Source organism: Varanus komodoensis, unplaced genomic scaffold (assembly GCF_004798865.1).
Source record: "Varanus komodoensis strain SLA01 unplaced genomic scaffold, ASM479886v1 scaffold29_1, whole genome shotgun sequence".
In the NCBI taxonomy this organism is placed as follows: Eukaryota; Metazoa; Chordata; class Lepidosauria; order Squamata; family Varanidae; genus Varanus; species Varanus komodoensis.
Genome location: NW_025335759.1, coordinates 9,216,907 through 9,230,195, shown reverse-complemented (window position 1 = coordinate 9,230,195; position 13,289 = coordinate 9,216,907).

Sequence of the window (13,289 nt, the reverse complement as noted above, 5' to 3'; positions counted from 1 at the left end):
AGTGTGTGTTTGTGTGCAAGTGTGAAGTCTGTTTATTTCTCTGGCCTTTACTGCCCCTTCTAACATTGGTAGTGGAAAACAGGTACTGCATCTTTGCTATGCTGTGGGAAAAGAGGATACGGCAGTTCCCAAAGCTTCTTGTGCCATGCTTAAACTTTGGGAATGTTAGCTTTTTTTCTTACAAGCACAAATTCCCACCTCGCTTAGGTACTACACATTTTTGCCATCTCTCGTCACACAGGGTCTCCCTCTTCCTCCAGTCCTTGCGCATGTTCTGTTTGATGAGAACCAGAAAACTAGCCAGATCCAGTCCCAAAACTAAGACTACAGGAAGCTGCCTTTTTCTGCACTAGGTCACTGTCTGTAGACCAGTACAACACTGGCCCAGACTGGTGGCAGAGGCTGTCTTAGGGCTATCCTAGCAGAGTTTTCTTCCTTCCCCTGTGACCTGGGCCCCATTTTAGCAAGAGACAAGTTTCATTCCGAGAGCTTCAGCATGCAGGCAGGCAGGTGGCACCCAATCCTTTAATCCAGGGGTGTTGAACCCCAGGCCTGGGGGCCAAATCTGGCCTGCCTGGGGTCCCAGCCTGGCCCTTCAGGTTCCCCCTTGCTCCCAAATGGAGTACAGTCCCTGTCTCCACAATTCAGAAAGGCCGAAAGTCCCTTCTAAGGCTTAGCCATGGCAGTAAGAGATTCAAACACAGTATACTGGAATTTTTGCTCCTGCCACCCTGCCCCTTTCGCATTGGGCCCCATTCACTCCTGGAGTGCGGCCCCTGAGAGCTCTGACGTGGAACTCAGCCCTCAGGCAGAATGAGGTCCTTGCACGCTTGCTTGAAATAGATCCAGCCGGCACCTGAGCGCCAGCATCCTGAGCAAATCAAGCGAACAGGGCGAACCGGTTTATGCAACAAAGCAAGAAAACAGGTGCCGCACCTCTTAAGCCGTGCAGATGGAAGTCCAAACAAGGCAGAGCTGCAAGGTGAATGATGAGGACAACCTAAAAATAAGGCATCATGACAGCATCGTAATAGGGTGACTTCCCGGCAATGATGTGATGAGTACCAGAAAACAGAAAAAAAGGAGGGCTTCGTAAAATGTAGATCTACAAGGAAATGACAGCACTGGCAAATTCTAGAAGAGCCATAGAGAAACCTCAGGAGCTGAGCTTTGTTCATGAGCAAACGGGAACCATCCACAGCATTTTGTGTGTGGAGTTCTCTTTTTCTAAATTTGCAGTGCTGCTTTAGCTTAATATAAGGCCATTCATGGGTGGATTGGAGGCAGTGGCTGCCTGGGAATCCTGACAGGCACAGCTGGCCCTTGAGCTTGAGGTGTGGCCCCCCTGCGTCCACCGAATCATCGCAGCCCGTGCTTTTTGCACTGCATTTCCAGGTGCCTCCACTGCTTACCTTCTGCAACATCCATTCGTGCATCTAAGCGTGCGTGTTGTACACGCGCATCAATTTATTCTAGTCCACGAAAGCTTATGGGCATTTTCTTCAATACATTTCTCCATAGCTGACTCCTCCTTCCCCTTTTGCTGCAGGATGCTATTCCTGGTCTTGCCTCAAACTCGATTTGAAGTTTCAGGACTGAGCAGCAGCCAAAGGGCAGTACCATCCCACAGCGCAAGGCAATTATGATAATGATGAGGTATGGCTACTTATTACGGGAGGCGCTCCTGAACCCTGGAAGAGGGAAAGCCACTGTGGGTGTCCTGCTAAGCACTGAGAGTTGGAGCCTCAGTTTGCCAGCTCCAGATCCGTCACGATCAGGAGCTGGGGCTGTCGTCATTCTTTTAAGAGCAGTTTGAGCCAAGCTTTGAGGATCCTAGCCTAAAGCAGGAATGCAGGGGAAGCGCCTGTGAAATGAGAAACTGAGTCACTCCAGGATAGAAGATGCAGGGACCTACCTGGAAAGGAGCCTGCAGCCTGAGTCTCAGGTAAGAGCACCCAGAAAGAGAGGCTTATTTGAACTTCTGCCACAGGGGTAAAATTAAGCTCAGCTTAATTTTGGATTGCTCCTAGGGCCTGGTTTGCTTTGGATGCAGAGTCCCCTATATGGCCCTTTGCCTTCCTTCAGCGTTCCCCCCCCCCCCATTTTCCCCCCATGGAGACATGGACAAATGAGCTTTCGGTAGCAGAACAAACCCGCACTAAAATGCGCGCAGCAGGCTTTTGTGTCACGCATCACAGGTGTCGCATTCTGAGGGTCCCGGATGTGATTCCTGGCCCTTCGGAGAGGGCCGGAAAAGGACCTGTTGGCAATTTGGAGGGTCGCTATTGCCAGTCAGTGTTGACAACGTGGGGCCTGGATGGACCAGCCGTCTGACTGGACAGAGAGCACCTCTGGATGTGATTCTTGTGTGCCTGCTGTAGTCCAGCGAGCTCCTTTTAGCCTCTGTGTGTCCTGGCCCCGGGGCTTCCTTGGAACAGCCTTGCGCAGGGTGGACAACCTTTAACACTCAACGGAGCCATTTGGACCCGTTTCCCACACAAAAGAAAACTCCAGGAGCCACAGAACCCTTTTGACATCTAAAATGAAGATAACACTGCATATATCGTTTTTTACCTTAATGCTATGTATATCTCCATTATGATTTAGCAGCAGCTCTTGTTCAGTCGCTAAAAACTGTTATTTTTAATCTTACATTATGAACTAGTAGGACTCCTTTCATATATTTTGAATAGGAGAACAGCTTCCTGAAGAGTCAAAGTCAGTGCTAAAGGGCTGCATGCATTAAACAGCAAACCCCGTAAGTTCATCAGCAGTAAAAGCAAATGATTCTACCCATGTATCATTAAACGTTTGGTTTTCTTCAGAAACTTCAATTTATCCATGGTTGGCCTACGGGGGGCGGGGGGGGGGGAATCGGCGTGGATCCCGCAGATCCACTGTGCTGGAGATATAGGTGTGTTTAGTGACTGATTAGCAGATAAACAGTCAAGTGCTGTGAATTGTGAAAGGTCCCAAGCGCAGCTTTTATCATTCAGAGGAAGGAGATTATATTTGGACAAAGGAAATCTTTTCAGCAGGGTTCCCCGTAACATGAGAGCCTGCAGGAAGCTTGTTTAGCAGAGGAATGTAGCAATTTCCTTAACCTGCTAGCGTGGCCTTCCTGAGTGGGCGCCTCATCATCACCCATTGGTATTTTGTAACTCGGAGCCTCGGTTACACGTATTTTGGGCGACGGAGCCGCAGCAGAGGGATTCAAGAGCCACGTGCGGCTCCGGAACCGTGGGTTGCCGACCCCTGGCCTTGCGTATTGTGTTGCTTGTGGGGCACCTGATAGCAAATGCCATGCAGTGCAATGGCTTGCCAGAATGCTCCTCAGCTCTTAGACAACAAAGCCTCTGAGCATGTGCAGGTGTGTATTTTAAGTGCACTGAAATGATAACGCCATTATGACTGCAGAAATAAAATGGAACTCGCTTCCTTGGCCCCCATCTGCTGCCCCCCTCTGGGTGGCCTTTGGACTCAGGGTCTGGCCAGATGCACCTCTGGGGTCCACCAAGGAACCCCCTGCATGCTGGAAAGGCATCTGGACCTGGAAGGGGAGCTGGAAAGTTCTCTTTGACCTCTATTAATTGACATGTGGATTGATTATTAACATTTCTATCCAGGCTTATCTGCTAGAAGAAAGACAAAAACCCAAGGCAATGCACAACCATTATGACAAAACCCTGAAACAACAAAAGCAAGAACAATAAATGCATTAAAATAGGAAAAGGACGCCTGTGGGCCGCTTGTAACCCTTCCAACTGGGTGGACTGCAGGCATCCGACTGAGGATGGGAGGTGTGTGGCGGCTCAGGGCCTCTCTGCTTTTTCCACCCTGCAGAACCTTAGCTGGCCGGTTTCAACTGGAATTTGTGCCTGCTCCCAAGAAGGGGAGATGCTTTATCGCCCAGGGCACCTCCCCACCCCCACCCCCACCCCGTCATGTCCTGCCCCTGGAAAGACCCTGCCAGATGTGAGGGCAGAAGGCGGGTGGTCCAAGGGCACCGTTTCAGCGCTGACCTTGGGATGCGTTTCTGAGCTTGGTCAGAGTGGGATCTCTGACCTCATGTGGACAGTTTCTAGCCGCTGCAGGGTAGTGTCCTAAGCGGCTCAACCAAGAAGTTGTATGTTTTACACACTTTCAAAAGGCCAAAGAGTGGGGACTGATCGTGCTTCCTATAGAAGTGCTATTTCAGAGTCTGGGGGCAACGCAGGAGTTAGTTGTTTCCTGAAGGCTGGAGAAAAGGGGCTCATGCCCCGTGGTACCCACAAAAAGCCCCTCCGGCAGATATTAATACCTGGGCAAGTTTGTAGCAAGAGAGGAGGCCGGGTTGCACTTCCTTCCCCAGCAGTTGATAATGCAACCAAGAATAGACCCCGAACTGCTCTGCAGACCAAACGCATCTTTCAACGAGCTTGTCTGCCATTACTTTTCTTTGTCCTGGGGAACCACTGAGAAGTTTACACAGAAGTGTCCACAAACACCCTTTGAAACCCGCAACTGGAAAACTGTAGGCTTCAAAGCTCCAGGCTTCAGTGCCTCTAAATCTTTAACTTCAATCTGGCAACCTTTTCAGTATCTTCCCCCGTGTTATTTTTGCCTTAACTATTATTTGAAATATTTTTATCCTGCTCGTTAGCCAAAAATTTCCCAGAGCAGCTTACCTATAATTGTTAAAGCAAGACAGTCCCTGCCTACAGGCTTAGCATCTGAAAAGTGACACAGCACGTGAGGAAAAAGAATGGGGAGGGAAGAGGGAAAAGGCAGTTCTTTCAGCAGGGCTGCTGGCAAGTCCCTTCTTCCTGCTCTCCGCTGCTTCTGTACAGCCTGCTGGGATGGCTGCTGGAGGTGATGACGAGGGAGGTTGTACCTTCTCCCTCCCTGTTTTCCATCAACATATCTCTGTATTTCTTTGTCCTTGTTCATGTGCAGCATTAATTTGGTATTTTATTTACCCCAAGGAACTAGGAGCAATGCACAGGGTCAGCCTTCCATTTTTGCATCACAACAAACCTGCAAGGTAGGCAAGATGGAGTGATCCTGGCTGGCCTGAGTTCACCCTTTGGGGTTGATGGGCAGGAAACTGAAAGGAATTTTCCCTGACTTATTCTCCAAACCACTGAGTAATGCCCTCCTTCCCCAAATTTCTTGCTCCAGAAATGCTTGTAGTGCCATTCACTGCTGCGACCCATTTTTGGTCGGATTACAACTCGGTTGCATGTTGCAATCCACCAACCGAAGCCCTAAGGTTTGTTTGTTTGTTTGTTTTTTTTTGTGGAGGGGGGAATATTGTATAGACTTGCATTTTGTAAAACCCCAACTTTCCAAGAGTTGGGAACAGTAATCGGTTTGGACTGAAGGTGATGCTGTCCAGAAACAAGACATCCGCTAGTGTGAAATTTGCAGAAATGGAGTAGAAACTAATCTTTCTATGGCTAAGGGTGGAATCAACTGCCTTTCAACCCAGAAGTCGAGTGCTTTGTTTTCCTGCTTATTTCTCCCCGCACCTTCAGTCTGCTGGGATGAATTAAAGGCAGTCCGTACAAAATGGGAAACTTGACATTTTAATGTTCAGTTTGTTGTTGTACTTTTAAATGCCCAATAACTGCAGCTGTCTTTTAACCTTGGATTTTGAAATGCTCTTTTCACATTCAGGGAGGCTGCCTGATTTATCTGGCATACAATCTCATTAAATTTCCCAAGCAATAGTCCTGACTTGCTGCACAAGTTGTGGGTGGCAAGACAAGGCGTGGTTTGCCCCGTGTGGTTACCTCCTTCGAGATGTGAGGCAGGAAGGGCAGAGCCTTGTGACACTTGGTAGAATAGGAAGGCGGGTGTTAGAACATCTGGGAACTGGGAAACAACAGGAGCACACCTGAACGATCCAGGCTGGGTCTTGCCACATGGGAAGGACAGAGGTACCTGCAAAAACCTGCTTTTTCCCTCTTACTCCAGAGAAGAAACTGGACAGTGGGGGGAGGGCAAGACTGACCCTGATGTGGTGCCAATATGGGGTCTCTCAAGGCAAAGGTGGCTCAGTGGCTTGGGGCTGGGGTGGCCAGTTGTCCTTGTTTACAGAGCACAGTCCTCCAACTGAAGAGCTGCCAGAAGCTGCTCACTCTCTGAAGCTCATCCTCTATTTGAAAGGGCTGCCAGGACTGAAGGCAACCTGGGCTGAGTCCCAAAGGCCCCAGATAGGGGGCTGGTTTTAGCTTAAACCTCTTGCCTCCAGTAGGTCACCTGAAGAGAGTCATTTCCACCTTTTAGAAAGGAGATGCTTCTGCAAGAGCTCGGAAGCCGGAAAACGACCGGGGACAAGAGGTGGGCCTCCTGGAGGGCCCTGGGGGTGGGAAGGAGATCTTGGCAGGCCAAGTTTCACCGGTGGGCCTGAGGTGCAGCCACTCTTCATGAGCACAAAGTAAAGACTTGCTGTGAGCTGCGGGGGGTGCGGGGGGTGGGCATAGTTGTCGTTCCAATGCCAGGCAAAAATGGCACAGCTTCTCAGGCAGGGTTGTCCTCCCCGTAGCAGCTCCCTGTCACACGGAGCTACCAGGTGAGGGTCTTTGCATGTGGGGAAGTAGTTGCGAGCTAATTCAGCGCTATGAGCAGTGGGGCTGCCAGCAGGGCAACGAAGCCTGCATTGCTCCTTTCCGCACCCTGTTCCCTGTCTCCGTTGCAGAGGCCTCCGGCAGCAGGTCACGTAACTGACAGGCAGCTTGGGCATCAATGCTCTGTAGAAGGTCCTGACTTGGCACAGCTGCCGGTTGGCGCATCCGGCTCGGATGCTGACGTTCCGGGTGTAATCTGTCTTGCAAGAGAGGAGCAGACAAGGAGAAAAGGCACTGAGCCATTTTCGTCTTCTCCGGATAGGAAGCAGATGCTAAAATCTGGTTGTTTGGTAGGTTTCTGTGCTTCTCTGGAATGCAGGCACACTCATGCAGGCTACCGATGCCTAGCTATTCCTGTAGTTGGACCAAGCCTACACAATTTGTGACCTCCGCCTCCCACACACCGCAACCCTCTGTTTATAGTGGTTCACGAGGACTTGAGTAACCTCCTTTGTCATCCTGCCGAAGAGCCAAGACTGGGGAGGTCCAGCCTTGTCCTTTGACCCAGTGGTCAATTTTGATTTGCAGGGGTGTCGGTGCCCCCCACCCTCAAATCCACACCGCTTAGGAGAGTCCAATATTTCAGAGGTTCATTTCAGCATAAAGTTCCGGCAGTTTCATCTTCATGAGGAGCAGGTCTTTTGTTAAAGCGAATGGCTCCAAATGCCCCATTCAGAACGAAGCCCAGACACTTTGCACTCAACAGGGGCAGCTCACGAGCATGCAGCACTGTTGGGAAAACGCCCTTGTCCCCCTGGTGCCATGGGCCTGCAGCCAGGCTCCAAGGGAGCAAGGGAATCCGAGGGGGTGTGGATGAGAGAGGACCTCAGAGTGCCTCTGGGAGCGGCATCCCTGCAAGACCTGCCTCCACTACCCCTCTGGGTTGGCACAGGGTTCCAGTGCGTTAATCGCAGCCCGTCAGGCAGAGGAACCCAGGAAGAGTCCTGCTGGGCCAGACTAGTCTAGTGCCCTGTGTCCAGCCAGGTGCTTGAAGAACACGGCCCTGGGATTGGAACTGATGGCATTCTACATGCTGTGGGACCACCCCTGTCCTCTATCAATGGTCATTTGGTCTGGGGCAGATGCATATTGGAGTCCTGCAGAAGGACTGCAGATTTCCTGCTCCTGCCGCAGCTCTTCCCTACAGGCACCCTGGTAAAAGGAGATCGGAGGTAAACTGCCTCCAAACATGGAGGTTCTATCTAGCTACTATAGCCACTGACAGACTTACCCTCCTGCATGGATTTGTCTAATCCCCTTTTCAAGTCCTCCAAGTCCATCATCCTCCCTTTTGGCAGATGACATCCATACCTTTATTATTATGCAATTTCATTCACTTGCAGAATGAAATGACATGCCCAGAGGACTTTGGGTGATGAATTTCTGTGCGTGTCAGAGAGAAACTACTGGTGAAAGAAAGGCTGTCATGGGTCCAGCTAAGAACAGTGATCACAGAATGCTTCACACGCGGCTGCCATGAGTCTTCCAGGCAGACGACTTGTTTATGTCCCTGTCTCCAAAAGGAATTGGACGGTGTGACAGTGGGAGAGACACATGCCAGCGCTCCAGTTGGTGGGAAGTTGAGGCAGGGCAGAGTGAGCATTGCCTTGCTTCCTGCTCAAGGCACCACCCGGCCTTTAACAACTGAAGAGGAAGGGATTCAACAGGTTCAGCCACCACCTCCGACCTGGGGGCGGTTGCATCAGTGGAATTTCTGCCTGTCAGTGGCACAGGAATCTTCTTCCCAGGGAAGAGTGGGCAACCTTACCTGCTTTGCAGGAGCTGCACTGATGGGGGATCAGAAATTGAAAACTCCTCGAGCACGTTCCATGCAATTCAGCAGGGCTTGACCAGGAGAACTTCCGGTGGATCGTGGCCTGGGTCTCCTGGGGTGCAATGCTTGCCTGCGTGTGGTGATACCATTCTAGTTTCTCACCCTCAGAATGAGAAGCGCTCTGGCCCAGCTTGGCCAAGGCTGCGACGAGTATCTTTGCACTGGATCTAGGCAGGTATGTGGAGAGCGCCCAGAGCCCAACAGCTTCCACCGGCCTCGAGCATCTCTTTGCTCACCTGCGACATTCATGCAGCGGCCCATGGCCCCGACGCAGAGCAGAGCATCTGCCCCTGGCAGGTTCTCGGTGCTGCCTTCGCCGTTTCCCGTCTCCGGGCAGCTGCAGCACTCCAGGCCATTCCGCTTCCCGGCAGCAAACGCTGGAATGGAGAGGGAAGGAATGCCAGGAAAGGTCAACTCAGACATGACCTTGACGGCGTGAATGCCACTTGCACGCCTGTTTTGCATCACGTGAGTCAAAGCCGCAGGGAAGCCTCCGAAGTAGGTTTTACCAGACCTGCTCAGCAGGGGACGTGAGGCGAGTCTCGTCTCGTCTCGTCTCGCTGCTTGTCCTTTGGGCTTCCCCGGAGCTGTCCTTGGTGCTGAACTTGAACCTGCCCAAGGGGGGCGCCATGGACAGCGCTGGTAACGGCGCAACGGAGGAGGCGCTCCGAAGGTACCGGAGTTTCCAGTCTTCCCTGTTGCTCACCGTGGCCAGGGGGGTGTTGCCTGATAGTCTCATGCTGGGAGGCTGGAGCTGGAGAGAGAGATGGGACTGTTCCGGCAGTCAGTCGCAGGGCAGCCCTCACCCCCTCCTCGCTCCAATGCCGGGAGGGAGCCTGAGGACTGTTTGGCGCCAGGGTGACTAACCCAGAGGGCATCTGCTGCCCAAGGGGGCAGAGGAAGCAGAGCCCAGTGGGGGCCGCTCTCTCTCTCTGCCCACCCAGGGAAAAGCTGTCCTGAGGGGGTGGGTGGAGGTGCAGAGAGCTCAGCATCAGCTCTTCTGAAGGCCCGTAGGCAAGGGTTAGGGTGCTGCCACCCATGGGTGCTTTTCTCAGTGAGTCCCCAGGAGCTATTGCAGCTTTCTCATCACTGCACAATAATATTTTTAATTTAAATATTTTAGCTTAAAGCTCTTACGGCCGGGAACTAAGTCTTAAGAGAGACATTTCAACCTTTTGGAATGGGATAGAATGAGATGAAAGCTGGGAGATCACCAGGCAGTCCATGAAGGGAGTGGGGCCGGGGAAGAGGTGTGGTGCTCTGGGGACAGCAGAGGGATCGATTAGGCTCTCGGGGGCCTGAGGTGCTGGACCCCGACATCTGCTCTTAAAAGCAGTCTGACGTAAAATGCAAGCATGCCTGCTGTTTCTTTCCACTTTTATTTTTAAAATATTCCCCCACCCCCAGAACATCTTACATTTCTATTTGGCATTAGGGAAATAGGCTCAGAAGGAACCCCTATGAAAAAGCTTATTACGAAATAAAGGAAAGCCCCATTTAACCAGCCAGGCAACCTTTTTTCCTCTCAGGGCACAACCCTGTGGCCAAAAAGTGAACTCCAGAGAGATAATTATTACCATGCAAAGTTGTGTTAAAATTTTACTGAAGTTCCCCCTTCCTGAACTGTGAGTCAGCTTAAAAATGTATGAACACATTTGCAACTCCTGCCCACCCCCCACAAAAAAAAAAAAAAAAAAAAAGAACACCCAAAAAGGCACCAGTGAAAGAGCTGTTGTTGCACCGGGATCTGTCACAGACACAGACAGCTGCATAGCTGACGCTGTCTCCTATGCCGCACGCCAGCAGGGTTCCTGTGTGGGGATAATCGCCACAGCCTTTGATGATGGGCTCTGCCAGGCCAGTTCCTGTGGAAGCACAAGGCGTAAGAGCTTCTTGGTGGGGGTGGGAGAGAAGAGGGTGATTTTAAGTGACGGGCAGGATTACCCTTACGCTATTCGACCTATCGAGAGGAGGACAGGGAGCTGTGTTCCTAGAGAGCCCCCGGCTTCTCATTCCAGAGGGCTGCACAGTCAGCAATAATTATTTCTATGATAAAACAAAGATTGGGCAACAGATGCTCAAATACTCATTTGTACTTTGCAAGCCCAGTCTGGGTTTGACTGCTTCCTCCCCTTTTTGTTTATGGACTTAATTGCACTGTATTGTGAGCTGTACGATGCACAATTGGGTTTTATTTTGCAATATGATGAAATGCTCGTCTGAAGTGGTTGTGCATAAGGGCTGGGTACCTTAAGGTGCAACTCTGCGCATGGATGGCCGGGGAATGCAGGCATCCTTTTCTGCATAAATGTGCACAGAATCACACCCTCAGTGTGACTTGGGGTTAAGCTTCTCGCACAGACAGTGCCTTCAGAATCCCCTTGCAATGCACACTGTCTGCTCACACCCGACAAGGGAAAGGCCTGCTCGGCATCCTGCATCCACTGAGATGCTACAGGTCAATCTGCAGCCTCTTGCAACATGCAAGCATTTCTGTAGCAAACCTGCAGGGCCCTTTTGGCAGGCAAATCCTATCTCATGCAGGCCTGCCAGCTCAGCGGCCCGTCCCGACAAGACATCCTAAACAGATGCTCAGGCAGCTCACCTGATAACCACTGGCGACAGATTTCCACGCAGCGGTTTTTGGTGCCTCTGCACTGAAAAGTGGGGACGCCTCCTCTGTCACACTCTTCTACGCTGCCGATGCAACTGTAACACTCCACTCCATTGCGCTTGGTGCTGTAGGTGACTGCAGGGAGGGTGAGAAAGAACAGGCTCAAAGGCGCAGTCTCTCTCTTTCTCTCTCTCATATCCTGGGAATGCTGGAAGGGTAGCCTAGTGGCCACAGCAGGAGGGAACCGGTTGCTGGAACTCAGTGGGAAGTGTGCAGCCATTCAGTGGTTTAAGGTAAACAGGATGCTGAGAATCAGTCAATGCTTCAGCAGTGTGAATCCAGAAGACAAGGGAAAGCTGATACAGATATTTGGACCTCTGGTGTGATGCTCTCTGAATGCAGGTTGCCAGTTTGTCTCTCTGATGAGGCTGCAGCACCTGCAGAGTGTTGCAAGTCTTAGAATTGGAGACCTGCTGTTGAGGCTGGGCGGCAGGTCACATAATTCTGGATGCAGAGTCAGGCTCCCGCAGGTTGGGAGGAGCAAAGGGGACCATCCAACTGGGGCTACCAGAGGTCTGGGGGACCTCTGCATGTCAAGCCGCACCCCAGGTGTGCCCGCTGTGTCAACAGCAACACTCAGAGAGCAGGAGACAGCAGCACAAGGAAAGAAGCAAAGGTGGGTCTCTCCATGGGGGAGGTGGGACACTTACCCTGTTGCAAAGATCACCTGGGTGGCAGTAGGAGATCTGCTTCGCAATGCAAAACCCCTGTGGACAGAGAAGTGCGACTGGCAGTACTGGGGTGCGGAGCATCCTCTTTTCAAGGTCTTGCTTGTGGGGCCTGGAGAAGGAAGGAGAAACACCAGCTTGGCTGCTGAGGCTGTGAATTGCCTGGAGGCTCATGGCATGTGAGCATAGCCAGCACACAAGCAAAAAGGGGTCTGCTGGACACAAGGAGAGAGCCAACGCTCTCCTTGTCAGTCATTCTGCCTTTCTGCACACACCACCGCAATGAACGCCGGATCACGGCAGCTAGTCACACGCAGGCTGACACAGGGTAGGCATGGTCGGGCTCTTGCTGAGGTGCCAGCTGCCGCAGGGGCCCACTGAGAACCGTCTGGTGTTGCTGCAACTCCTTTTCAGTGCTGCAGCCCACTTGCCTATCTGCCTCTCTCTGCTCATTGGTGGTGACTGCCAGGGCAAGCAGGAGATGGTGGACAAGATGGGGAAGAGCCGTGGGTGCTGCTGCGGAGAAGGGAGGTCCCCTTATGAGGAGACCCTGTTGAGGGGTTTTCAAGGCCCCGAGAAACCTGGAGTCACATGGCCCACTCCTGACTTCAGCATACCGCATGCCTCTGGGGAACATAGGATAAACTGCGTGGATGAGAGGGCCATTCAGGTGTCAAGACTTCCAGAAGCTGTGTGCATTTTCAGGTGATGCTGAAAGAGGCTTCTACCTCTGGGAAGCGAGTTTCCAACTTTCCAGATTAATTTTGTGTGTGTGTGTGTGTGCGCGCGCGCGCGCATGCATGTGATGTAGCTCCTATTAGGTTGTACTCAAATTGGTGGACCACAAGTTGTGTAAGTCTAATTTGGAGTCAAACCAAGAAGTGTCTTATCTCAAATCCATTCCTTGTGACCTACGTTAGTTAGCTTTTCCTCCAGGCAAAAGAGCCCTTAACTGCCCATTTAAGGCGTTAAGCATTTTATGTTTTATGGGTTGCTCTGAAGGTTTATGTGATGTTTGTCTAAAGCGTGTGTGTGGCCCACCTCACAGAAGCACCTGTGTGTAGGTTACCATAAGGGAAAACAACAGAGGGCAACCCAGGGAAGGTAGATAAATAGAGAATTCTAGAAGTTAGGAACAAGGGCAGCTGTGGCATCCAGGTGTGATCACCTGTCCAGTTTGGTTGGAATGTGTTTAGAATGGGCAGAAATGATGAGCTGCGCAGAAAAAGCTACTCAAGGAAGGCTTTTTCAAAATCGCATTATTATCAATGGAACTATACCCCTATATTAGGGTTAGGGGTGTGCAGCAGGGTAGGGTTAGGGTTAGAAAAAGGAGGTGCCCTGGCATGGTTTGGATGGTTGGAATGTGTTTAGAATGGGCAGAAATGATGAGATGCGCAGAGAAAGCTACTCAGGGAAGGCCTTTTAAAAATCGCATTATTATCAATGGAACTATACCCCTAAAATAGGGGTATAGTTCCATTGATAATAATGCGATTTTT